At 33.8% G+C, this 26,030-nt stretch overlaps 1 long non-coding RNA gene across 1 annotated transcript; it reads right to left on the reverse strand.

The window, feature by feature from the left end:
• Positions 1–328: 328 nt before the first annotated feature.
• On the reverse strand, positions 329–3,345 carry LOC133204076 (uncharacterized). Its single transcript, XR_009723532.1, has 5 exons — positions 3,272–3,345; positions 2,378–2,487; positions 2,055–2,108; positions 1,347–1,491; positions 329–986 (listed from the first exon to the last, which is right to left on the reverse strand). It is a non-coding gene; the product is annotated as an uncharacterized LOC133204076 (long non-coding RNA).
• Positions 3,346–26,030: the final 22,685 nt, after the last annotated feature.

Genomic DNA, 26,030 nt, shown 5'->3' on the forward strand with positions numbered 1-26,030 from the left:
AACAATGCCAGAATAGAAATTTGCGGAAATAGCTGGAAATCCGTGGAATTCCAGGATATTTGGAAATCTATGGAATTCCACGGAAATCCAAGGAATTCCAGGAAAATACAAAAACTGGAATAATCAAAATAATTTAAGGACCAAATAATTACAAAAAAAAAAATGACTACATCACAATTTTTCATAAATCAAATCTATATTTTCAAAATAAAAAATCATTTTTGCTTTACAATGTGTTTGGGGACAAATATTGCATACACACTTCTATGTATAATGAAAGCACAAAATTTAAAAAGTATTATCAATGAAAGTATTTTACATCAAAGATTATTTAAACAATGTTAAAAATCCACAGAAAAATATCATTACTGGATGATCACCTTGGTTTAATTAATGAGAATTATTATAATATACATGCATGTACATGTAGTAAATTACGGTCTGCATGAGAAACAAATGACTTTTGGTTAAAGAAAATCCTTTGTACCTAGAGTAATCTCAAACATATGACATTTTTTAATAATAAAACAAAATAGATTTTTAAAAAAAACATTAATTATGACCTTTTGCTTCATTGAATGACCTTGGGAAAGGTCACTAAAGCCTTAACAGGGTATATTTGCAACATTTGTATACAGTTACAATGATCTTCCAGTGGTCCATATACATTTACCATACAAAGTTAATGACTAGATTGACAAACATATGCATTAAGTACACAAATATCTACTACACAACTATATTTGAAAGATCCCATAAAATCAACACATGCTATTTTTTTCCCCAACATGCCCCAAGATCCTAATTATTGAGGGTCCTAAACTTCTGAAGTATTGGCTAGAATCACTTCCTCACTGGTTCTGTTAGAGGGTGGTCAGATAATTGGTGTCACGAATGGATTCACTTTTGGTACGACGGCTTCAAAAGCTCAGCAAGTTTGATGTTGATCATTCCCAAAGACACTTCAAACTTTTCTTGCTCAATTTCTGAAAGAAAAGATTACCATAAAGATGTTTGATATCTATCTCATGTATAAATATATGACAAATAATAAACTAAAGCTATATAAGACAATTGGTTCTTTCAACCTGGCAGATCAGTTTAATACTGTAGAATAGGAATTTATTATCTTGTAATTTTTTGTTCAGATTAGGATTGATTTCTTTTTAAACTAATGGAAGTTGTGAAATTAAAAAAAAATAAAGAGACATGATTGTGTCTAAGTTAATTAACCTTGAATATGAGAGAGAACATTGTAAATTACATAAACTATGTACCCTTAAAAACATTCAGCAAATAAAGTTAAGGTATGAAAAAAAGTACATTAGTAAATATAATTTATATACCATATAAAACATTCAGTTTTGCCTTGTCAATGGCTCGTCTTTTGTCTCTTAAGCTTCTGATTAAAAGCACCTTGAACAGGAGTTTGGACGCCTATGCTGCCTTTGATATATTATCCTCCATATCAGCTTACTCCGTTAACTGACCCTTGAAAAGAGGAAAAGACGAATTTATAGGCATATGTAATTGCTTTAAATGCACATTGGTTAATTTACAATGTAACAAAAATATAGACAAAGCAAATAATATAAAGTGAATATATAGAATACATTTGTTCTAGGCTTCAAACATGCAAATACATGTACATATACTTTATTTTTGAAAAATTAAGAAAATATTAAATAAACTGTTATAAATACATGTAACTTCCATGCCTCAACAATTCAGTATTGAGTAAGATAATATATTAGTACATGTATACATGTGCTTCTTTATTTCTGGAAATTTATATCTGCGACTAAGGTTATAGGTTTGTGTAAGAATATGATGAATGACATTGACAAGGCGTAGGTAAAAACTTGTGAACAGGACAGAGAACTGACATAGGAAACAAGTTAAAAGCAACAACTTCTTAAAATAACTAAAATATATTTGAAAGAGTGGAGTCTAAGGTTCATAATAACTTTTCTCAATGCCTGGCTAACATTGATAAACACATAATTTCAATTCTTTTGATTTTATTGATTAGGAAAATGATTAAAAAATCTTACCTTTGTATAAATTTCCATACAGCTCTCTCGCTCTTGTCCTTTTTGTGAGCATTCCTGTAAATAATGCATGCATGATTTTATGTCATAGAGTATAGTCATTTTTAATATTTATACTTAAATAAAATGTAAAATGATTATGCATGTAGCATTTAGCATGTTTAGATTACCTGTCAAAAGTTATAATTGTTATGCATTATTAAGGAATTAAGAATATAAACCTCTTGTTACTTGCTCAATAAAACAAATCTTACGCTATAAAACATTAATTAATAAAAACAATGTTAGTTTATTTGTGCTGAATGATAATTTGAGCAGGCTCTCACCATTCTCACAAGCTAGGTGACTGAATGACTTAGCATCTACATCTATATATTAGGACATTTCATCAAACTTGATGATTATATGCAGGTGCTGTGCAAATCGAGTACTTCAGCTATAAAATAATAAAAGTAAGTGCTGTGAATGATCATGAACATGCATTAAAAAATAGATACAATTATTTACAATGTACTCTGTAAATGTAAGTAGTACATATACTAAGGAATGTTATTAGCTAATAATTCGGACCAGAGTTCTGAACTGGCCCCAAAGAGGCTGCCGACACCACTGAGCATGGAAGAGAAATAAATTTCCATAATGGGGGGGGGGACTATATTTAAATTATCTGTGCAAGTACTAAAGGTCTGAAAGTAAGGAAGACTTGAAATGCCTTTGTTGGTGGTAGTCTGTGAAACTAAATAGAGGCTTGGGTCTACCGCAACTAAGTTGTGCACAACTTTATATCATATAGACAGCTTATAGAGCATTATTTGTCTACCACCGTCTACACGTTTTTTTCTTTGTTGTAAACATGGTAAAGATAGCCAATTTAGATGTTGCATGTTGCAACATATTGGAGACACTAATAGTGTTATGATGTCTGTGTACGATGTAACATGGACTGTCGTGGCGCAATTGGCAACGTGCCACTAGCATATATAGCGAGGTCTAAGGACATGTACGAACGGAGGAAATTCGGGTTGAAATCCACACATTGTTCAAACATATTTTGATAAGAGATGTTTAGAGTTGTACAATAATTATTAAAGAAATGAAACTCGCCCTAATGGTTTCATCGTCGGGCATTCTATGTGTGTGGTGCCCAGACTGAGGAACAGTCAATTATCCATTCAACTTCAAGAACACATAAAATACTGATTACTGTACATTGTACCTACCGGGTCTTAAAATGTCTGCATCTTTTGTCAAAATACAAATTCCATTCCAAGCTAATAATAACAGCAGGTCCCTTCTTCGTGACACTCTCTTTCCTTCTGTCCAACAATACAACATGGCAGCCGAATTGTTGAATTTTGGCGGGCTGTAGTTTAAATTAATTGTTCATCGAGCCCGACATCGATCCCGACGTAATTGTACTATGAGCCGACAGTTTAAGAAAAAATTCTAAGTTATTTTCCACAGCTTTCCAGAGCAGAAAATGTCTAAGTTTCTCATTTTATCAGCTTTTCCATAGAATTCCACAACTTTCCAAACCTCAAAATGTCTAAGTCCAAATTTGTTATTCAAATTCCAAAAGATTCCAAAAACTTCCAAAAACACTTTTAGACTCTTGTATGGAAATGTTTGGAATTCCATGGAATTCCAAAACTTTTCAAAACCCTTTGGAAAATCTACATTAGGGAATTCCCCGAGGGCTTGCCCGAGGGGAATAGTTCCTGTCAAGGGTTTGATGAAAGAGCTATCCCACTCACAGCCAGTGGATAAGCGTTTTATTATACTGATGTATATCATAATTTCTGAGTGTTGGATTTACCCGATACTACAGTACGATAGTAAAATCATGAAGAAAAAAAACGATTTATAAAAGTTCTGAACAAGTATTTGGAATAAGATAACACTGCTAGAATGAACTGAAATCCTGATGACGTCACAATGCTACTGAAGTCAGGATGACATCATAAGTCTATAGATTGATTACAGGAAATCAAAATTGGCGGCGAAAATTGCATGAAAATTTTCCGAGGGGTGGATAGCAAAAACTATACCCCGGGGTATAGCTTTGCTATGTGTGGAAATTTTGAGACTATAAAAATAGTTATTTTACCTTCTTAACTTTATATAGGAAACATTTTAACAGAAGTATAATAATATAATTTGTTATACCTTTAAAAATTTGTTCTTATATAAATCTATACCAGTGTACACTCAAAATGTCTAACATTTCCAAGGTTTTATGAGCAATCATAAAAAATCTATGTTGAACCGCAAAGTGAGATATTGAACCTGTCGATGAGATCATTGGACTGCTTACATATTACAGTATGCGCGGGATTAGTTAAATCTCATTTGCATTCGTTGGTGTTCGAAAGTTACGGAATTGACAGAGTTTTACCTCAGTGCTGGTAAGAGGAAATTTACATCACGGAAGCCACTACAAAATACATGTATGTCAAACAAAAAAAGAAAGTAAAAGATATAAAACATTTATTGACCGTGTTCTCGGGGTAAAATGCAATTTGCTGACCCCTTGAACCAAACTGTTTCCCTTCGGCCTAATGGCCTCAGGCAAACAGTTTGGTTCTTGGGTCCGACAAAACACATGTTGCCCTCGAACCCAGTTAGTAAATGTGTATTATTATTGGAAAATCTCAAAAATGTCACTCAGTTAAATTGCAAAAGAAATTTGGAAATATATTTATACATAAAAGTTTGAATTATTTCTGTGATAAGACTGCAGGATTGATTTGTGTTTTGTTTATTGCCCCTTCAAATTTTTTTTTAGTCATATTATTATGCCACCACTTGCTGGTGGAGGCCTGCAAATATAGACCTGTACTTGACACTTATGGCCTTTGGGAAGTGAGGGATCTTTTTCATGCCAGCACCTTCTGTGACACAGAACCTCGGTTCATACGGTTCCATCTGAGGAACCTATCTCCACATCCAGCTGTGGGATTCGAACCTGCGACGTAAGGATCAGCTTCTTACTGACACTTTGATTGATTGTATGTTGTTTTACATCTTACTTGAGAATTTTTCTCTTGTATAGAGTAAGGGTGCAACGATTAACCGTTTGACGGTATATCGCGGTATATTTTTCCACGGTTCAATTCACGATACGCTAAACTGATATCGCGGTTCGGTTCAATCGGTCCAGAATTATCCGTTTTGTCCATCTTATTTCCTTCTTTACTATTTCAAAATGGCTTCCGCGCAAAACATGAGCCGGTGAGGTCGCCGATAATGCATTTACGGCAGTTAAACTCATTTCCAGCATCTTACAGACCTCAGATTTATAACGGAGAGGGACTTAATGTGATTATAAGTTATAGATGTTAAGACAAATGATAAACCCTTTAGATCTAAACGTATTCTTTGGTAATACACGATATTCCATCACCTGTGTATTTCGATGAAAATTCGCTGTCTTGTTGACTAAAACGTATTAACACGAGAAATATGACAACTGGTTTTCTACGTAAATAAAAGAATGAATGTCTTCCTTTTTCATTCCAATTTAAAAGGAAGATTATTAGGAAAGGTCCCCGTAGTTCCCTGTAAATGTTCATCATTGGTTTAAAATGACACAACTCAAAGATCTATTTAACAATCGAATTCAAGTTAACAAAATTTTATTTTAATTATTATTAAAAAATATGAACATTTTGTATAACCCTGTCAAGTTTTAAAAAATATGATGACAAACTTGAAAGACTATTTAACCTTTTTATGTATCGTGATACGTATCGTATCGTGAACTGAATACCGTGATACGTATCGTATCGTGAGGTTAGTGTATCGTTGCACCCCTAGTATAGAGACATTACCACATACTGGGGAAGGGCTTCAAACAATTAGACCTTAATACTTGGCACTAAGGCCCATTGAGCAGTGAGGGTTCTTTATTGTCCCAACATCTACTGTGAGGTTTTTAAGGTCTCATCTGAAAAACCTTTGACTTTCATTCTAATGCTTGGCGCTTGGTGAAGGAACCTTCATTACCTGTATGTTTATGTCTAAGGTTTGACACAGCAAATGAGAATCAAGCCCAGGCCTCCTGATTACAAAATGAATGCCCTACAACTAGGCTACCATTACAGATAATGAACTAGATTAATTACCATGTAAAACATTGTTTAGTAAAAAATTAGTTCTTGAAATTAGAATATAGAATATTTTATGATTTGGGTATGTAAACTTAGAGTGGTATTTGGGTTATACAGTAAAACACGCTTACTGCGAACAGACTTAAATAAGGAATTGAAGCGTATAGTGAAGTGATTTTCATTCCCTGTGGTTTTAAAACATACTGAAAACTAAACTGAAAAATGAATACATTTATAATGAATCAAAATTATTTGTCCCTGGCACTTATAAGCATGTTTTACTGTAATGACAAAATAATGGGGATTTGTTTTCACAGTGGCTGTATATTGTGAATTATTTAATAAGTCAATAGCAACTTTTCAGTTTTAAACTAATCTTGTTCAAGCAGATGCTTGTCTGTCTCCGTAAACTCCAACGAGCAGGAGTTTATGGAGACAGTCGAGCATCTGCTTGAATGAGACTAGTTTTACACATGCTATCTACATGATCTTAGTGGTAATTTAAAAAAAAAATGTATACTGGTATATTATTTAAAAATTACATATTATACAAAAAATACCGACTAACCGGTTATGAAAATCATTACCCGTCATCCCATACTAAACCGGTTACTATATTTCTGACTGATTAGATGGTTACCCAGTTGACCATTGCCATCCTAATAAATTTTTTACATGTATAAGTTATGTGCATTTCCTTTGTGAAATCATGAAAAAAAACTCCTAATTAATCCCTATTTATATTATATTTTGTAATTACATCCTCAAAATTGACTGCATGTAAACATCTATTTAATAGAGTACTTTTTACAAATAATACACGGAAAATGTGACAGTATCTTTGAACTCTGTTTGATGGTTTCATTAGGGGTGTCAATGAATATTCGAGTACTCGACTATCATTCAATCATATTGACTATCGACTAAAATTTGTTAAGTCGGTTGTTCGTTAAAAATTTGCTACTCTTAAATTCAATGTAAAACAAGAGGCCCATGGGCCACATCGCTCACCTGAGCACATTGGCTAGGAAAAAAAAAAGCAAAAATCAGTACAGAATTTAAAAGTTTACAAGGAGGGGGGTGTTGAATTTTAAACTACTTGATGATGCTTTCATATCAATATAACAAATGGCTTTGTTGTTCTTGAGCAGCAGATTTTTTTCCCATATATTCATTTGTAAAAATTTGATCCCCCATTGTGGCCCCACCCTACCCCCGGGGGCCCTCATTTGAACAAATTTCATTCTACACTACCCAAAGACGCCTCCATATCAATTTGACTAATCATTGGCTTTTCTGTTCTTGAGAAAAAGACTTATATATTCCTCTGTAAACTTTGATCACCTATTGTGGACCCAAACTATCTCCGGGATAATGATTTGAACAAACTTGAATCTTCACTATCTGAGGATGCTTCCATATAAATATGACCAATCATGGCTTTACTGTTCTTAAGAAGGAGATTTTTAAAGATATTTTCCTATATATTTCTATGTAAAACTTGGATCCCCCATTGTGGCCCCACCCTACCCCGGGGGTCATGATTTGAACAAACTTGAGTCTACACTACCTGAGGATGCTTCCATATAAATATGACCAATCTTGGCTTCACTGTTCTTAAGAAGAAGATTTTTAAAGATATTTTCCTATATATTTCTATGCAAAACTTGGATCCCCCATTGTGACCCCACCCTACCCCTGGGGGTCATGATTTGAACAAACTTGAATCTACACTACCTGAGGATGCTGCCATAAAAATATGAACAATCTTGGCTTTGCCGTTCTTAAGAAGAAGATTTTTAAAGATATTTCCCTATATATTTCTGGGTAAAACTTTGATTCCCCATTGTGGCCCCACCCTACCCCCGGGGGTCATGATTTGAACAAACTTGAATCTACACTACCTGAGGATGCTTCCATATAAATATGACCAATCTTGGCTTTACTGTTCTTAAGAAGAATTTTTTTTCAAGATATTTTCCTATATATATCTATGTAAAACTTGGATCATCCATTGTGGCCCCACCCTACCCCGGGGGTCATGATTTGAACAAACTTGAATCTACACTACCTGAGGATGTTTCCACATAAGTTTCATCTTTCCTGGCCCAGTGGTTCTTGAGAAGAAGATTTTTAAATGATGCCATTATTTTTTCACTAATTCCTAATTATCTCCCCTTGAAAGAGGGTGTGGCCCTTCATTTGAACAAACTTGAATCCCCTTTACCCGAGGATGCTTTGTGGCAAGTTTGGTTGAATTTGGCCCAGTGGTTCTTGAGAAGAAGATGAAAATGTGAAAAGTTTACAACAACAACAACGACAATGACAACAACGACGACAGACAACGGACAAATTTTGATCAGAAAAGCTCACTTGAGCCTATGGCTCATATGAGCTAAAAAAAAATTGGATCTGCTCAGTTCATTTATTAACGTATCAGTGTTCAAACTCAGGGAAAGGCTTAACCAGTCTTTTTTAATTGTTCAAAGGAATTTTGTTGTTCGACAAACATGCATTGGCATACTTTAAAAGATGTCGGATCCAAATTGTAAAGTTTCAACCTGCAATTTTGTAAGATCTCAGATCTCATAAAATGGAACTACCAATTAATGAAGAATAATAAAACTTTATAAATACATGTAAACTGGGGAATGGTTATGAGCATAATTCAAAGGTGTTTCTTTCTGATATTAATATCAATCATTTTTAAATTGTATTGATTGAATGCAAAAAATCTCATAATTAAAATTTTGTTTTTATAAGAGTTACACTTTAATTGTTTAACAATCACGGGTCACTGACAAGACACATTCAAATGGCTTCAGGTAAGAAATCAATAACGGGTACATGTACTAGCAGCAGGAAAAGAAAGGATAAATACGAGCATTTGATGTTCTGTATATAGATAAAATGTGCAGTCAGTGATTTTTTTAGAACCGACTTGGGGCCGAAATTCGGCCCCAGTCCCAATTGAAAATATGCCTGTATTTTCCCAAAATGTAATGGACGTTTTCCCAAAGAAAAACTTACAAAATATGTGATCAAATTTAGTTTGTTTATTGCATGTTTTTCAAGCAGGTTTTGTTGTTCAGGTGGCAGGGGATAGTTTCGTACTAAAGACCCGGTCAAATTTCTTAAAGAATTGAGATATCCCCTGTTTGATGTGATATTTTATGTAGAAAAATGATTAGAATAATTATGGGACACATTTGCAGTGTAGCAGAGTGCTTGCTGAGATAAATGATGTGCAACATGTAGGTGTCACTATGACGCTTATATACAGAGTTGTAAATGCGAACCTTAGACACATGGTCAGTTGCAGAGGAAATACACTGAAAAGAAGTAGGCCTTAGAAGAAGGTGTGTATCTCAGAGGGAAGGTGAATGGCCCCATATCAATTGGTGAATTTTCATTAGGGCATGCATTGATTTACAGACTACTGGGTGTTTTATCCTGCTCGCTCGGGCCTGGGGGTGGGTTGTATGGGTACAACTGAGGCCCAAATCTTGGAAAAACAAGCCAAAATTTTGGGAGACCCCAGGTGTATTTTTGGTACATGTGCACTCTACTAGGCAAATTACATGTAATTTGTTGACATAATTTGTGAGCCATGGGCATATGAAGTGTAATTAATTAGCCCCTGGAAAACTGTCCCCATGTACATGTTTTTATGGATCACATGTATATGTGTACCCCCTCGGCACATGTTTGGCATTTAAAAAAACTATCTGAAAACACCAATTTTCAGAAATATGTAATTTAGTCTAATTCTTCTCTAAATAAGTTTATTGATGTATGCCATTTTCAAAACTCACCATATTTCTTTTATTTGACTCTCATTCATTTAGGTAGAGAGACCTAAACACATGGGGGGTAAACCTTTCCCAGTACACATTTTCAAAGAGTTTGAAGCATCAGCATAACAAATCTTAACAGAGTAAGGCAATTTTTGTCTGAGAAAAATTTATTTGTTTGAAAATAATAGTTTGGGCACTGTCACATATATTTTATCAAATTTTGATGCAATCACTTAGTATTAATTAAAATTAAAGGGGCTCAGTTATTGCGATATCACTGAAATTACAACTTATAAACTTACTCTTTTTTACATGTATTTTCACTAAATATCATTATTTTGAGAAAAGAATGATTCAGTATGCAAATATATCAGTTCACAGAACCACATTTATTCAAGAATTGCTGTGCTTTAATTTTTTTTTCAAATTAGACCCATCTTACTATTGATAATTACATAAAAAAAATACCCCCCTCCCCTTCATTTTCCCCCTCATTTGTCTTCTATAATGTGATAGAACTTAAACTTTTCATTATTTTCATATAGATTATATATTTTTCTTTAAATTATAACAAAACAGATGGTCTTTTTGCATATTTAATGAACAAAATATCAGAAATATGTACATTTTCATGTAATTATTGGATTCTACTAAACACCTGAAATTTACTCACAAATGCCAAGTAAGGACAGGATGATCACTTTAATTATTCAGGGGAATCAAATGCATGTATTTGATCACTCAGATACATTGAAATTGAATGGAAATATACTCAGAAAAAGGACAGTCAGTAAAATCAGATTTCCACAGTATATTTTCTATAGAATCAGGTAATGGTTGGAGGGGTAGGGTAGATAACTGCAATCTTCAGGACACTTCTTCTTGAACCTTTGATGCAAGAGGGGTTTTTGTATATTACAATAAATATCCTGAAAAATAGATTAGGTTTTCTTTTTGCAAACAAGCTATAGATGTATAAATTCAAGCAATTAAGAGGTAAAATGGGATTTCTCAAAACATCAAAAATAGGAGAGTATGTGTTTCATGTGAGTACATTTCATCAAGGCATGCAATTCTTATTGAATTTTTTATATGTAGCTGCATTTGAAATTGGTCAAAGTTACCATTAAACACTGTTTTGATAAGAAATAGATTCTTTTGGATTGTAGGAGTTGGTCATTTTTGAAGTAACACAAAGAATATGGGGTTAAGATGGTTGACCGACAATTGGTGGGGTCACTTATTTGCCTCTAACTTTTTTTATTTTTCATTGAAATAAGACATATTTAGTATATTTTTACTCAGAATTGATTGCACTTTCTAAATACGGAAAGTTATTTTAATTAAAAAGCAAACTTTGAAAGTTAAAGGTGGCAGGGGATAGTTTCGTACTAAAGACCTGGTCAAATTTCTTAAAAAATTGAGATATCCCCTGTTTGATGTGATATTTTATGTAGAAAAATGATTAGAATAATTATGGGACACATTTGCAGTGTAGCAAAGTGCTTGCTGAAAAAAATGATGTGCCACTTGTAGGTGTCACTATGACACTTATCGTATACAGAGTTGTAAATGCGAACCTAAGACACGTGGTCAGTTGCAAAATTCAGCTGAAAAGCAGTAGGCCTTAGAAGAAGGTGTGTATCTCAGAGGGAAGATGAATGGCCCCATATCAATTGGTGAATTTTCATTAGGGCATGCATTGATTTACAGAGTACTGGGTGTTTTATCCTGCTCACTCGGGCCTGGGGATGGGTTGTATGGGTGCGACTGAGGCCCAAATCTTGGAAAAACAAGCCAAAATTTTGGGAGACCCTAGGTGCATTTTTGGTACATGTGCACTCTACTAGGCAGATTACATGTAATTTGTTGACATAATTTGTGAGCCATGGGCATATGAAGTGTAATTAATTAGCCCCTGGAAAACTGTCCCCATGTACATGTTTTATGGATCACATGTATATGTGTACCCCCTCGGCACATGTTTGGCATTAAAAAAAACTATCCTCTGCCACCTCAGCCAAGTTGGATTTCTTCATTATTAGATAATTCATACCACTATTGTTCTTGATGCAAGTAATTAGATAATCCATACCAAGAATAGTCTTGATTAGTTATAACAATTGTTTGTTAAAGTAATACAAAGACAAAAACAAAGTTTTTGGACAATGCTTTTTAAGTGATTGGGCTTTCAAGGAGATTCCCAATTTAGCCTACTTGATGCTGAAATTCCCAATTCTGAGGGCCCCAGCCCTCAGTCCCAAAGTACTGAAAAAAAAACACTGGCAGTAAATATTATATTTGAAATCAAATACATTTGATACATATATTTATTACTACGAAAATGTTAATGATTCAATAATTTGTTGTTTAATGGTTATAATGTAGTTTAAATATTGTACATGCTAGCAGTCTCTTAAAGACAAAAAGGAAAATGACATGAAAAATTGATTTAAATTTCAACGAGTACTCGACTTTCATTTGACTAAAGCCTCTGACTGTGCGACTTAGCTGTCCGAGTAAAAGTAACATCGCTATTTATCATTTATAAGTTGTACAGTTTTTTTTTTTTTATTTTAAATGAGAAATTTCAATTTCTTTTGGATAGGTGTGACTGCCATCTGATAACTGAAATTTGATACCAAGCATGACCATATTTGCCAGAAGAGCATCTGTTTGGAGATGACGAAGAATAAGCAGCATAGTGAAATTTAAATAGTCACACAAGGATAAAAGTCCTTCCATCTAGGATTATGGACACATCAGGCCTTAATACATTAAGAACTTGTAATATATGTATTTTTACAAAAACATTTAGAGAGAACTGCTATTTTGGCATATACAGCAACAAATGTTAACATATGTGCATATTTCAAATGACTTCAGTGCTAAGGGCATGTACATGAACGAGGATTGTTAGAAAAGTTTGCGGACACATTGATTTAAGGAAAATTTACTGTGCACTTTGAAAAATGACCTGTCTGAAGAAATAATTTTTTAATAGCTCGGTGCTCTCCAAGACTTTCAATGACATTGCAATTCTCAACTTTGTGTTTTCGCATTGATCATCTATAATTAGCAATGAAACAGTCATAACCCCTCTAATTTAATTCAAAATTTTGCAACACACCCTCTTTGAATATTATAGCGACATGTAAAATATCATTAATTTTTTTTTCAAGAAATTGGTCTGATTTCAATATAGCTTTGATTACAAATAGACAACTCTAAGATACATAATTCTTTTTATCTTTTTAGCTCTTGTGAGCCAAAGGCTCAAAGAGCTAATGCTATGGCCATTTGTGTGGTGTACGTAAACTTTTTAGCTCACCTGAGCTGAAAGCTTAAGTGAGCTTTTCTGATCACCAGTTGTCCGTCTGTCTGTCCATCCGTCTGTAAACTTTTCATATTTTTGTCTTCTTCTCAAGAACACTGAGCCAAATTTAACCAAAGTTGGTACACAGCATCCTTGGGTGAAGGGGAGTTTGTTAAAATGAAGGACCAACCCCCTTTACAAGGGGAGATAATCAAGAGAAGACAAAAATAGGGTGGGGTCATTAAAAAATCTTCTCAAGAACCACAGGGCCAGAAAAGCTGAAAGTTATGTGGAAGCATCCTTGGGTAGTGTAGATTCTAAATTCTTCAAATCATGGCCCCCAGGGGTAGGGCGGGGCCACAATAGGGAATCAAAGTTTTACATTGAAATATATAGGCAAAATCTTTAAAAATCTTCTTCTCAAGAACCACTGGGCCAGAAAAACTGAAACATATGTGGAATCATCCTGGGGTAGTGTAGATTCTAATTTTTCAAATCATGGCCCTCGGGGGTAGGGTGGGGCCGCAATAAGTATTACAAGGGAGGGTGGGTCTGGTGAAGAACAGCAGGGCCAAAGTAACTCAGGTGAGCATTGTGGCCCATGGGCCTCTTGTTAGAATATGGGCCATAACTCAAGAACCCCTTGGCCAATTATTGTCAAATTTGTCACAGTGTATCCATGGCCCAAGGGCTCCCGTTTATAGTAAACTTAGGGTTGTGACCCTTAAACAAGGGGAGATAATTAGGTAAATAAAACCAAAAGTACTGGTTGCTAAAAAATCGTCTTCTCAAGAACCACTGGGCAGATTATCACCAAACTTTCACAAAAGGATGAAAATATATTGTAGATTAAAATTTGCAAAGGGAATCACTTTGGGACAAAGGGCTTGGTCTCAAGGTCACTTCAAAGTTGACCAAAAATTACATTTATTAAAATGTTGATATTTTGCTTACTATAAGGACTAGGATCATCAAATCTTGTCAATTGATGCATCTAAGGACCTCGTATCATGTTGACTCAAAAGTAGTTCATGGTTACGTACTTTTTAAATTTTGCAGCCATTCTTTTTCAAAATGATTTAGAGGCATATTTTGAACAGTTTCAGGCCTATTATCATCAAACTTTTTCAGTTGACAAATGACAGAATGAGACCACTATTCTTTAAATTTGCTTGTTGTGTATTAGGCTCATAATTCACATTCGCAGCTAGGTTAAGGCTGTCCGAAGGCTTAATATGCATTAAATATATATTATTTCATATTGAGCAATGTTTTGATTTCAATTTGTAATCTATGTATGCATACACAGTTAAGTTGTAAAGAAAGTTGAATAAGGTATTACAAAAAAGCATTTTTGTGATGTCACATGACTGTGTTGATCACGTGACGGACGCTTATAAATTTTCTTAAATGTTGCACAAAAATCGCATCGGCACAAGTGAAAAACAAAATTATTGTGAACAGCTTGTTACACAAATCAATTAAAAGTATTCTTGGGTATATATAAAGTGCTGGGGGGCAAGTCTGAATTTTATTTCATAAGAAAATATTTCACGAGAAATTCAACTTATCCACATACAAAGGGTCATTTTCCACTCTTCATCGCAATTTATACAAAATAAGATAAATTACATACAATCCCCCAGCAAAATTCAGTTAGAGGACATATTTCTCTGGTAGATTCACACAGAATATCTTCAATTAATCCTTATTATTCACTTGTGCCAGTCTAATATATATAAGATTTATAGATTCTAACTCTGTCTACAGACACGTAAGGGGGGCATTTCACATTCTTTTTTTCAATTGTTTGAATACGTACATGTTAGACAAGAAAATTTAATAACGATATTATACTGCAAATATTCACCATCATTACAGAATTAAAACAGCAATCCAGACACATGAATATTAAACAGCAACGTGAAAAAATTCTATATGTGATGTGAAAGGAATGTAAAAGCTATGACACTTTCCCCGTCATGTCAGCTCAAGTATGCAGTGACTTGACGTCATATGCCATTATGACGTCATATCTAGGTAGTTCAGAGAAGTTATTACGGCTGGTACACTGTGACATTCTTCGGACAGCCTTATCCTGGCCGCGTTATATCTACTGCAATCAACTTCAATGGATTCAAATATTTTTAATGAATTCTTATTAAAAAAATTTACTTGAATATATGTGTAATATACATGTACATGTAAAAGATTATTTTAACATGTTACGAAAATTTAAATATATGTGTCTTTTTCCCCCCTTGTAAAACATTTGATGAAATGAACCCAAGAAGTACAGTAAAACCATTTTTTCTCAATTTCAACTGGACCAAGATCGTCAAGATATCCAATGACTCCAGATAACCATGCAGGGTAAAAAACTTAAAGAATAAGGGGTTGGGAGTACCAACTCACTTCACCATATAAATGGTACATGTATTTAGATATCGGTTTTTGAGATAATGAAGTTTAACTTTTAAGTTAAAGGCTAAAAAAGATGTTATGTTAAAATTTTCCACAAGTGACACCGTGTCTTACTGAAATCATCCCTGTGTATTTCTTGTAAGAGTATTTTTCTACTTACTGATTGTCAAAGAATGGATATCCTCAATCAGTAACACATTTGGTTTACTTACTATGTAGTTATGCTGTGTAAATGTTTTGTCAAGCAATTATTATGACAGTGATGTAGCAAAACACTGATGATTCTGTAGTATGACACGTGTTACTAACATGATTGCATCAAAGATGTTAGATGAATAGAAAAGTCTAGAAATTAAAAATCAAAAGTCAAAGTTCAAGAAATGAGGGTCTGGGAGTATTAGTGTTTTGGATACAATTTCAGGAGTACTGTTGGAGAGAGTACAGTTGAATTATATATCCTCATGCTCACTCCAGATTCAGAGTTCCGGAGATGAGGTCTCTTGATATTTGGGTCAAAGAAGAAAGAGAATGTTAGCAAAGTTGACAATCTAAACAGAAACATGTAACCTTTAGGTGGAAATTAAACAAATATTTATCCTTTTATTACGATGTCAACTTACAAGCTAAAAAGGAAGACCCACTCGTTGCTTTGCAACGAGCTTTGCTCTAGTTATTATTATTTTTCTTCCTGGGTACTTTTTTGTCCGTGAGTGATCTCGTAAACTACTCATCCGATTGAGGTGAAACCTTTTTAGGGTAACTAGGCATGTTATGTAGATTTGCGGAACGAAGGTCATTTTGCGCGCACTTGCATGCACGTGCGTGCGCGTGCATTGCGTAAAATGACCAATATATTTGAAATAGCTGTAACTTTTATATTTTTTGCTTTGATATTCAGAATATAAGGATATATTAAAAGTGTAAACAAGATGACATGGTCAACATGCGCATGCATGCACGTGTGCGCACGCGCAAAGCGTAAAATGACCAATATACTTGATATAGTCGTAACTTATATACTTTTTGATGAAATGCTTTGATACTCAAAATATTTATATATATTAGAAGTGTAGACAAGACGACATGATCATCATGCACATGCATGCATATGCATGCACGTGCGCGCGTGCAATGTTTTAAATGACCAATTTACTTAATATAGCCGTAATTTTTATATTTTTTGATGAAAACCTTTGATATTAAGAATATACAGATATATTAAAAGTGTAGACAAGATGATGTGGCCGTCATGCACATGCATGCACATGTGCGCGCGTGCAATGTGTTTAATGAACAATATACTTGATATAGCCGTAACTTTTATATTTTTTGATGAAAAGCTTTGATACTAAGAATAAACAGACATATTATAAGTGTAGACAAGATGGCATGGTCATTATGAACATGCATGCAGGTGCGCGTGCGCGCAATGCTAAGATGACCAATATACTTGCTATAGCCGGAACTTATATATTTTTTGATGAAATATTTTGATACTGAGAATATAAAGATGCATTTATAGTGTAGACGGAATGACATGGTCAACCTGCACATGCATGCACGTGCGCGCTCGCGAAATGCGTTAAATGATCAATATACTTGATTGCCTTATTTTAATGAAGCTTACAGGAAATAAGACACCAAAAGGGAGTTGGGGAGCGTTTGGGGAACATCTGTAACGGTCCCCGTTACAATTAATACTAGTTATGGATTGAGATCAAGGGGTAATTTGTCAGTCTCGAAAGTGTTCAGTACTGTTTAAAAAAAAAAAAAAACATCTCGTAATCCCGACAAAATCACCGTTAAGCATTGTGAATTAGTATGTCTATGTTTTGCCGTTATTTATTAAAATGAATTGTAAAAAAACATTGTTAATCAAGTGGAAGTCCAATCATAGTTTTGATTTATTATAATCCCATATGAACTTGTGTGACATTTTCCCTGGAAAATTATCCATGTCTGTATGTATGTTGATTAACATTACATGTATCCATATCTGATTTCTAAGGCAAGATTCATTGTTTTCTTACTTTTTTCTTGTCTACTGAAATTACAATAAAACATAGGTGCTTATGGATTCTTGATCAAGATGATAAACAGAATGTTTTTTTTCTTTAACTTCTTACGTCTTTTTTAGTCATCTTGTGTACATATGAATTGGGCTACTTAAAAAAATATTAAATATGTATTTTTGATACGGCTAGCGGATTAATCGGTCGAAATGTCTTGCAGTTAACTAATTAGCAATTCGGTAATCGATTATCACTCCTACTATTTAGAATATTCAAAAAAAAAAAGATTCCATGAATGTCGTTTTATCTAATGAGACATTAAGAATTTTAAAGATCATGTTTATTTAACAAATGACATAGATAGAAAAAATTTGAAATCTAGCGCGGACTGAATTTCTGGTTGAAAGGAGTGCAGGAAAATGTCAATTCTTTACTTTAAAATGTAAATTCCGAAGGCAAAATATTTTCTCTCGTTTTCAATAAGAAATGCCACTTCACACATGGCAGCCTATTTTGGACAGGGAAACGGTAAGATCTGGTTAGACGATGTCCATTGTAAGGAACACAGCAATACATTTTTTGTATGTTGATTGTCAACATCGAGACTTTGGAAGCCATAACTGTGATCATCATGAAGATGCCGGTGTAATCTGCACATAATCGATACCAGTGACCTTTATAACAGTTGAAAATGCACATATTAATTTTTTTCCGTTAATATTATTTTACAATACTTGGATAAGCTAAAAACAAAATAATGCTGGTCAAGCTTTGAAAAAAATATAAAACTCCGATAGTTCTTACATATTTTCGAGCCCGTCGTATCACTAAATTTCTGTTCCAATTACTTTCTATTTTATCTTGATTTTCTTTTATCAGAATCAGGCATAAAAAACTGAAACACTGTAAACAGTTTTAATTTTTTTTTTTCGTCGTAATTAGTTATGTTCAATTTGATTTAGTGAATTAAACTCGATATGATGAACTTTGTGACGGTACATATTGTTGTTCTGCACATATTGATGTCTGCGACAATATACGTCTAGGACATATTGTCTTCCATCGGTGCATATTGTCGCCAGCTGAAAAGTTACACATGTGCATATTGTCGCTGTCGACATTATGTGCACATAATGTCGCCCCAAACTTGGGGTTGCTTTAGTTTTTTTTTTGTTTTTTTTTTTTTTGTTTTTTTTTTTTTTTTTTTGTTTTTTTTTTGTTTTTTTTGTTGTTGTTCTTTTATGAATTGTTTGTTTGTGTGTTGTTTAACGTCCCTCTCGAAATTTTTTCACTCATATGGAGACGCCACCACTTGCCGGTGGAGAGCTGCAAATTTTGTCCTATACTCGGCACTTACGGCCATTGAGCAGTGAGAAATCTTTTTCGTGCCAGCACCTATTGCGACACGGGACCTAGGTTTATACGGTCTCATCCGAAGGACCGGTCTCCACGTCCCACAGTGGGATTCGAACCCGCGACGTAAGGATCAACTCTTTACTTCGCGACTCTAGAGCAGACGCTCTAACCACTGCGCCACGCGGGGGACTTTTATGAATTGTAATTGGTGTGTAAATCATACAGACGTGTCTCTTATGCTATTTTATGCAGCATTATTGTGATGATACATACTCTCGTCCTGAACATTGTCGTCGGCGACAATATGTACCAATGGACGCCAATATTTACAGTGAGGGAAAATACATATTGTCGCCGAGGACAATATCTACAGAACGACAATTTTACCGTCACTTTGAAACTTCATTTGATATTACAAATTTTAGAATCTGTAGAAAATATTTCGGTGATTTTGTTATAATAGTTTAAGTTTTTTAGGAAATTCAAAAATCTGTAAATCTGTAAACAACAACAACAAAAACAACAATAATAATAATAAGAACTAGAAACTCATTGCGAGCAATGAGAGGTCTTCCGTCCGATTCTGAAAATAAAAACGAAAATTCAAGCTGAAAAAATGAAAAAAAGAAATTCAGACACTCTGGAGATTTAACCCTGGTCGTCAGCGTGAAAATCCAACGTGTTAAGGATTAACCATTCACTTTTTTGCATCACTTTCTATCACGATCAGAAGTAACGGCGATACAAGATTTTCTCACGATTCAAATAAACATTTTAACAATTTAACATATTTCAAAACAGAAAAGAGATGCAATAAAGTGATGAAAGTTTTAATTTAAAAAAGAAAAGTTGATTTTTTTTATTTCTTTGATCACTTCCTGTAGCAAGCGGAAGTGATGACTGACGCGTTTAACCCAAATGGTTTCGCCTACTCCTCAAAGTCTATTACTCATAAAAGATTGGTGTTTTAATCTTTTACCTGTTTTTGAGATCTCGCTCAGATTTCTCATTTTGAAGTCAGGAAAACACGCGACCGGAAGTGAATCATTGAAAGATAATTAAGGTTACTCTAGACATTTGCAGTCTGAATAACATATTTAAAATTCATTTCAAATACTTTATCTATAAATAATATTTATGGGAAAGTAAAATACTTAAATTATTTAGTTTTTGTCTTATAACCGGAAGTTGTCGTTTTTGTTTCCGGTGGCACCAACATCTTTCGAATCTGCGAAAAAAATGCAATAAAGTGATGTAATTTTTAATTAAAAAAAAGAAAAGTTGAAATTTTCGAATTTTTTGATCACTTTCTGTAACGACCGGAAGTGAGGGCTGACGCTCTGAACCCCAATGGTTTTGCGTACATCTTAAGGTCTGTTGCTCATATAAGTTTAGTGTCTTAATCTCTTACCGTTTTTGAGATCTTGCTCAGACAACTTCTTATCTTGAGGACAGAAAAACACGCGACCGGAAGTGAATTTTACAAAGATATTTGACGTTACTCTAGACATTTGCAGTCTGAATAACATATTTAGAAATCATTTCAAATACTTTATCTACAAAAGACATTAATGGGAAAGAAAAACACTCAAATTTTGTAGTTTTTCTCTTATAACCGGAAGTTGACGTTTTTGTTTCTTGGGACCAACATATTTCGAAACTACAAAAGAGATTTAATAAAATTTAATAAAATCTAATATGGGTCTTTAAAAAGATCTTTTATTTATGAAAAAAAAGAGCACAGAATTCACAAAGAGAAAAAAAAAGTTCAACATCATTGATAAAGATGAAAACGTAAATTTAAGCAAAAAATTCAGATTTAGTCGGGATTAAACCAAGATCGGCTGCCCAAAAACAGCTAGGTTCACTTTATGCATAAAATAGCCCTGTAGATATACCAATTTATAGACTAACACTTTATGCTCCATTTTAAACATGAAGATGAAGTAGACACTTAGTGCTTTCGTTTTCTATTAAAAGTTTTCTCCTTAAAGCCAAGGTCTTGGAAAACAGGCTTCATGGAATTACAATGTTCTTGAATTTTAAGGAAAACAACTATATTTGAGTACTTTCACAGAAGAGAAATAACATGAGCGCACCCTCTGATCTGAAAAATAAAACAGGTTTTGTAATCCTCAGAAATAGTACATTTAATAGTTGCATATTTAAGATCAGAGGTTACGCCCTATATTAAATATCGAAAATAGCTTTAAAAATTGGCTGTTTTGTAGAAATTTTCAGGATATGAGGAAAATGACGCATTTCATGACGTCTTAATGCATATGCAAGCCAGAAAATTACGTCATCAAAGGTCTAAATGAAATTTAATGCATTGTCAACTAAAACCAAGCAGTTTCAGTTTTTCTGAGTTCACAGGGCCAAGAAGGCCCTAAGTGAACCTTGTTCTTTAATATTGAAACCACTACACTAGCGCAATGTACCAGCCATCATCTATGTTAACCTTGCACTCATTCCCTGAAGTAACGAGTGTCAGACAGGTTAATTTTTTTTCTTATAGTGCGGAATTATAGGATGAAAACTAGCCAGCTAAATTTTGTGCAAGTGCTAATAGATTAACATCGGATTTGTTACTTGGGTTTTAACAATAACTGATAGCAGAGAAAATAATCTGTTACTAATAAAAACTTTTTAAAAAAAACTATTGTGTTTACGTCCTTTTTTCTTTATGCATTCAACTTTCTATTCTATGCAATTCCAAATACAGACATGTCCGTGTAATCTTTTTCTGTACTTCTACACTACTGCATCAGACCATTTATGAAAGGCGGGTCACGATACACTATTTCGCGCCAAACTTCACGAGTAAATCTTCGCGCCTTTTCTTTGAAATGTGTCTTCAATTGAATAAGTGTACGTGATAGCTTCAATGAAATTAAAAAATATATATGTTGCTATAGCCTGATTTTCGAGCCTAAGAATGTTTATTTATCATCACACTGTACATATAACATATCGTATACGGGCAAGTAACATAAAGGCAGCGCTAAGTTTTCTTACACATATTCCTCTTGACCCCCAAAGTGGATTATTCCAATTAGTAAAACAAAGACTGGAATGTTTTGCAACAAAACACGTCTCGCCATATGACGCTCAAGGAATCTGATGCCTATAATGTTTGGTAACTTGCACCTATAAAGGAATATAACCCTACTAAAATCAAAGAAAAATATTGAAAAACGTAAAAGTTGAAAAAATTGACTTTTTAAATTCGCTTCCGGTAGCGACCGGAAGTACTCACGACGCACGAAAAGGCAAACCCGCATATCTACAAGTCATGTTCTATGCTCTCCAACAAGTCTCCAGTTCATAACTTTAGCCGTTCTTTAGATCTCGCGGGGATAAAATTTCATTTCAAAATCAGAAAAATGTCCATAACTTGGAACCGGAAGCAAATTTCTCCAAAATTCTTTCAAATGTAACAATGGCATTTAAAGGCGCATTATCCCTGAAAGTTTGATGAAATACCACTGAATAGTTCTTGAGATATTGCGTGCACAAAATTTGTCTAAAAAATCTATTTTTAAAATGTCTTCTGGTGGACAGTTTTAAAAACAAATTAAAAATTACGCATGACAATAAGAGTTTCTATTAACCCTATAAAAATCAAAGAAAAATATTGAAAAACTTAAAAGTTGAAAAAATTGACTTTTTAAATTCGCTTCCGGTAGCGACCGGAAGTACTCACGACGCACGAAAAGGCAAACCCGCATATTTAAAAGTCATGTTCTATGCTCTCCAACAAGTCTCCAGTTCATATCTTTAGCCGTTTGTTTAGATCTCGCGCGGATAAAATTTCTTCTAAAAATCAGAAAAATGTCCATAACTTGGAACCGTAAGCGAATTTCTCCAAAACTCTTTCAAATGTAACAATGGCATTTGAAAGCGCATTATCCCTGAAAGTTTGATGAAAAACCACTGAATAGTTCTCGAGATATTGCGTGCACAAAATTTGTCTAAAAAATAAGAATAATAATAATAATAATAATAATAATAATAAGAAACAGTAGAATCACTATAAGGTCTTCCGTGAAGACGGAAGACCTTAATAAGAATAATAAATAAATAAATAATAAATAAATAAATTAACAAATAAATTTAAAAAAATTACCAAATTCAAAAATCCATTTTATTGAATTAAAATTAAATTTTTGGTCCTTCATGGGATTCTGTGCCTTTGTCTCTTTTTTTATGGGATTTTTTTTTTTTTTTGGATGATGATTCATACTTTTAAGGTTAAAAAATAGTACAGTGTATATCCAGATTAAAATTTTAGTAGAATAATTGTACTTGTAACTATCGATCAGAACTTGAAAAATATAGAATGCAGTTTATGTAAAACGCTTACGTGTAATTCGTAAACTTGCGAACTCGTGAAATGTACATTTTACTTTCATTATTTGTAAACTATGCAAGAATACATTATGCTAACAGCTATTAAAACGAAAGAGGGCACTGTAAGGGTGGCAAGTTAATTCATGGTTTAACAATTTACTTCTTTCCCTATTCGCCTTTACACAAAAATATGAAGAAAAGCTGAAAAAAGTATAAGTTAATTTTATAGTTGACCTTTAGTCTTTTTTTCAAAATGATACCGATAACATGATGGAATGGCAGGGGTTTTTCGTAGTAAAAGAACGTCCCTACAAACCCTGTATTATTTTTTTTATTATATTAAATTTTTAACACATTTTCTGCAGAATTAATCGCAGATTCAGATGGAGGGGATTTAAGCACTCAAAATGGAGAAGTATCATATATATTTGAATGAAAACATCTTATTTACTAACAATGTCCAGCACCCCAACAACTCACGCCCGCATACACGCTCTGATCTCGTAAGAGGACCTAAGGTATTTTGCGTTTTGACATTTTTGCATGGACCACCCACAATCTTCGTTTTGAAAAAAAAACCTAGAACTTGGAAGTACATTTTCAAACCTGTACAGTTATTTTCTTGTCCTTGTAAAGTACTAAAGTACACATTAGATTGAACATTATGTGTTAAGATCCAGGAATACCCTTTCCTGAACTGTTTTCAACGATGTTACAAAACTTAATTCAGTTAATCGTTTTTAGCTTTGAGGCGAAATAAGTCAATAAGTCAATGCAATTACCGTTTTGCAACTACAATCTATTGTACAGTCAATTGTTTAGTGACATCTTTTATTTGAATTGTTTGGCCATTATTTTCACACTGAACTCTCAACGTGTTTTTTTTTTTTTTTTTTTTTTTGTTCACCAGATCATGACAAAGAGCATACGCGGGTGTGCCAGGTCGACGTGTGATGTTCACTTCTCTATGGCACCTGATCCTATCGGTCCGTGTTTGCTCTTCTCTTATAAACAATATCTGTAGTTATTTTTTTTTTTTTATTTTTTTGTTTGGAGACCAGTTCTTCCAACAATCTGTTGGAATTCCCGTGGGTACCATTTGCGCCCCGTTGTTACAGGCCTATTTTTTATATTCATATGAAGCAAAAGGTTTTCAAAATCTATACACGAGAAAAAAGTCTCTTGCTGTAGCCTTTCTACTCGACATTTAGATATATCGACGACGTATTATGAATTAAAAATTCTATTCATATGTCGAAACGATATATATCCCAGTGAGCTTGAAATAAAAGATACCACAGAGTCTGACACATCTGTTTCATTTGGACATTTTACTAGAAAGAGACGTTAATGGTAATCTAACAACAAATCTTAATGATAAACATACTGATCTTAACTTTTCAATCGTCAACTTCCCTTTCTTATGCAGCAATATACCCTTAACACCTGTATATGAGGTGTATATCTCTCATTTGTAATGAATACATCTCTCAATCAATTCGATACGCAAGAGCATGCTCTACGTATGAACAATTTCTAAAACGAGGTAAGTAATTGACAAGCAAGTTGATAAAACAAGAACATCAACAGTCTCGTTTAAAGTCATCATTTTGTATGGTCGATGCAATGACTTGTCAGCAAATACAATCTATCATTAAGACATATGCTGACTGACAATTTACATACTAATTGTTAGGCCATTATTTACACATTGAAATGTCGATGGATTTTTCCGTTATTTCCGTATCATAACAAGGAGCACAAGGTGGGTGTGACCGGTCGGCACGGGATGCTCACTCCTCTGATCCCACCTTTGATGGTTTTGGAGGTCTGTGTTTTCTCTGCTCCCGATTTGTATTGATTTAATGGACTTTGAGCTTTAATACTGTTCGTTATCTGCATACTTCAATTGGACTTTTCAAGTATTTTTTTTTTTATTTAAATAAATAATGTCATTCATGAAATAATGAATCGTATTACCTCAATGAGTTTCAATAAAATCAATATCCAAATTATCCTTGTCTCAATTTTGATTTAGGAAGAAACTAAATACTTGAATTCTTAACCGAAAATCATGTTACAGTGGCGGTAATATTAAGCCTTTTCAAAGATTAAAAAAAAGCAGTCCTCTGGCACTCTCGCCTTGAATGACACTTAAAAAATATGCTTTGTTTTAATTTTACCTTTTTTTTTTCTTAATTTGAAAATGTCTTCAGTGACAGTTCAAAATGTAACATTTTAATTTAGGAACTCAGGGTCATTGAACAGTGAGTGTTCTTTGTCGTGCCAACGCTTAACGTGACACGGGGCTTCGGTTTTCAATGTCTCTTCCAAAAGACCAATCCCCCGACGTTCACGTCTAGTACATGTACCGGGACCGGGCGCTTAACAAAGTAACAGTCATTACTTATGTTTACGTTTTACCTTTGACGCTGCGGCGGGAACAGAAACCAACCATGCACCTCAGCGCACCATAACTAGGTTACCACGAATGGCTTCTTGAAATGAAGACACATATTGGAAGCAAATTTAATTTATGGCTATTTTTTTAACTTGAGTATACATAGACCATCTATTGTATGAATCATCCGACTATGCTTCAATTTTTGACA

Source organism: Saccostrea echinata, unplaced genomic scaffold (genome assembly GCF_033153115.1).
Source record: "Saccostrea echinata isolate AGI-Se365-2 ecotype Australia unplaced genomic scaffold, CSIRO_AGI_Sech_v1 ptg000052l, whole genome shotgun sequence".
NCBI classification, from domain to species: domain Eukaryota; kingdom Metazoa; phylum Mollusca; class Bivalvia; order Ostreida; family Ostreidae; genus Saccostrea; species Saccostrea echinata.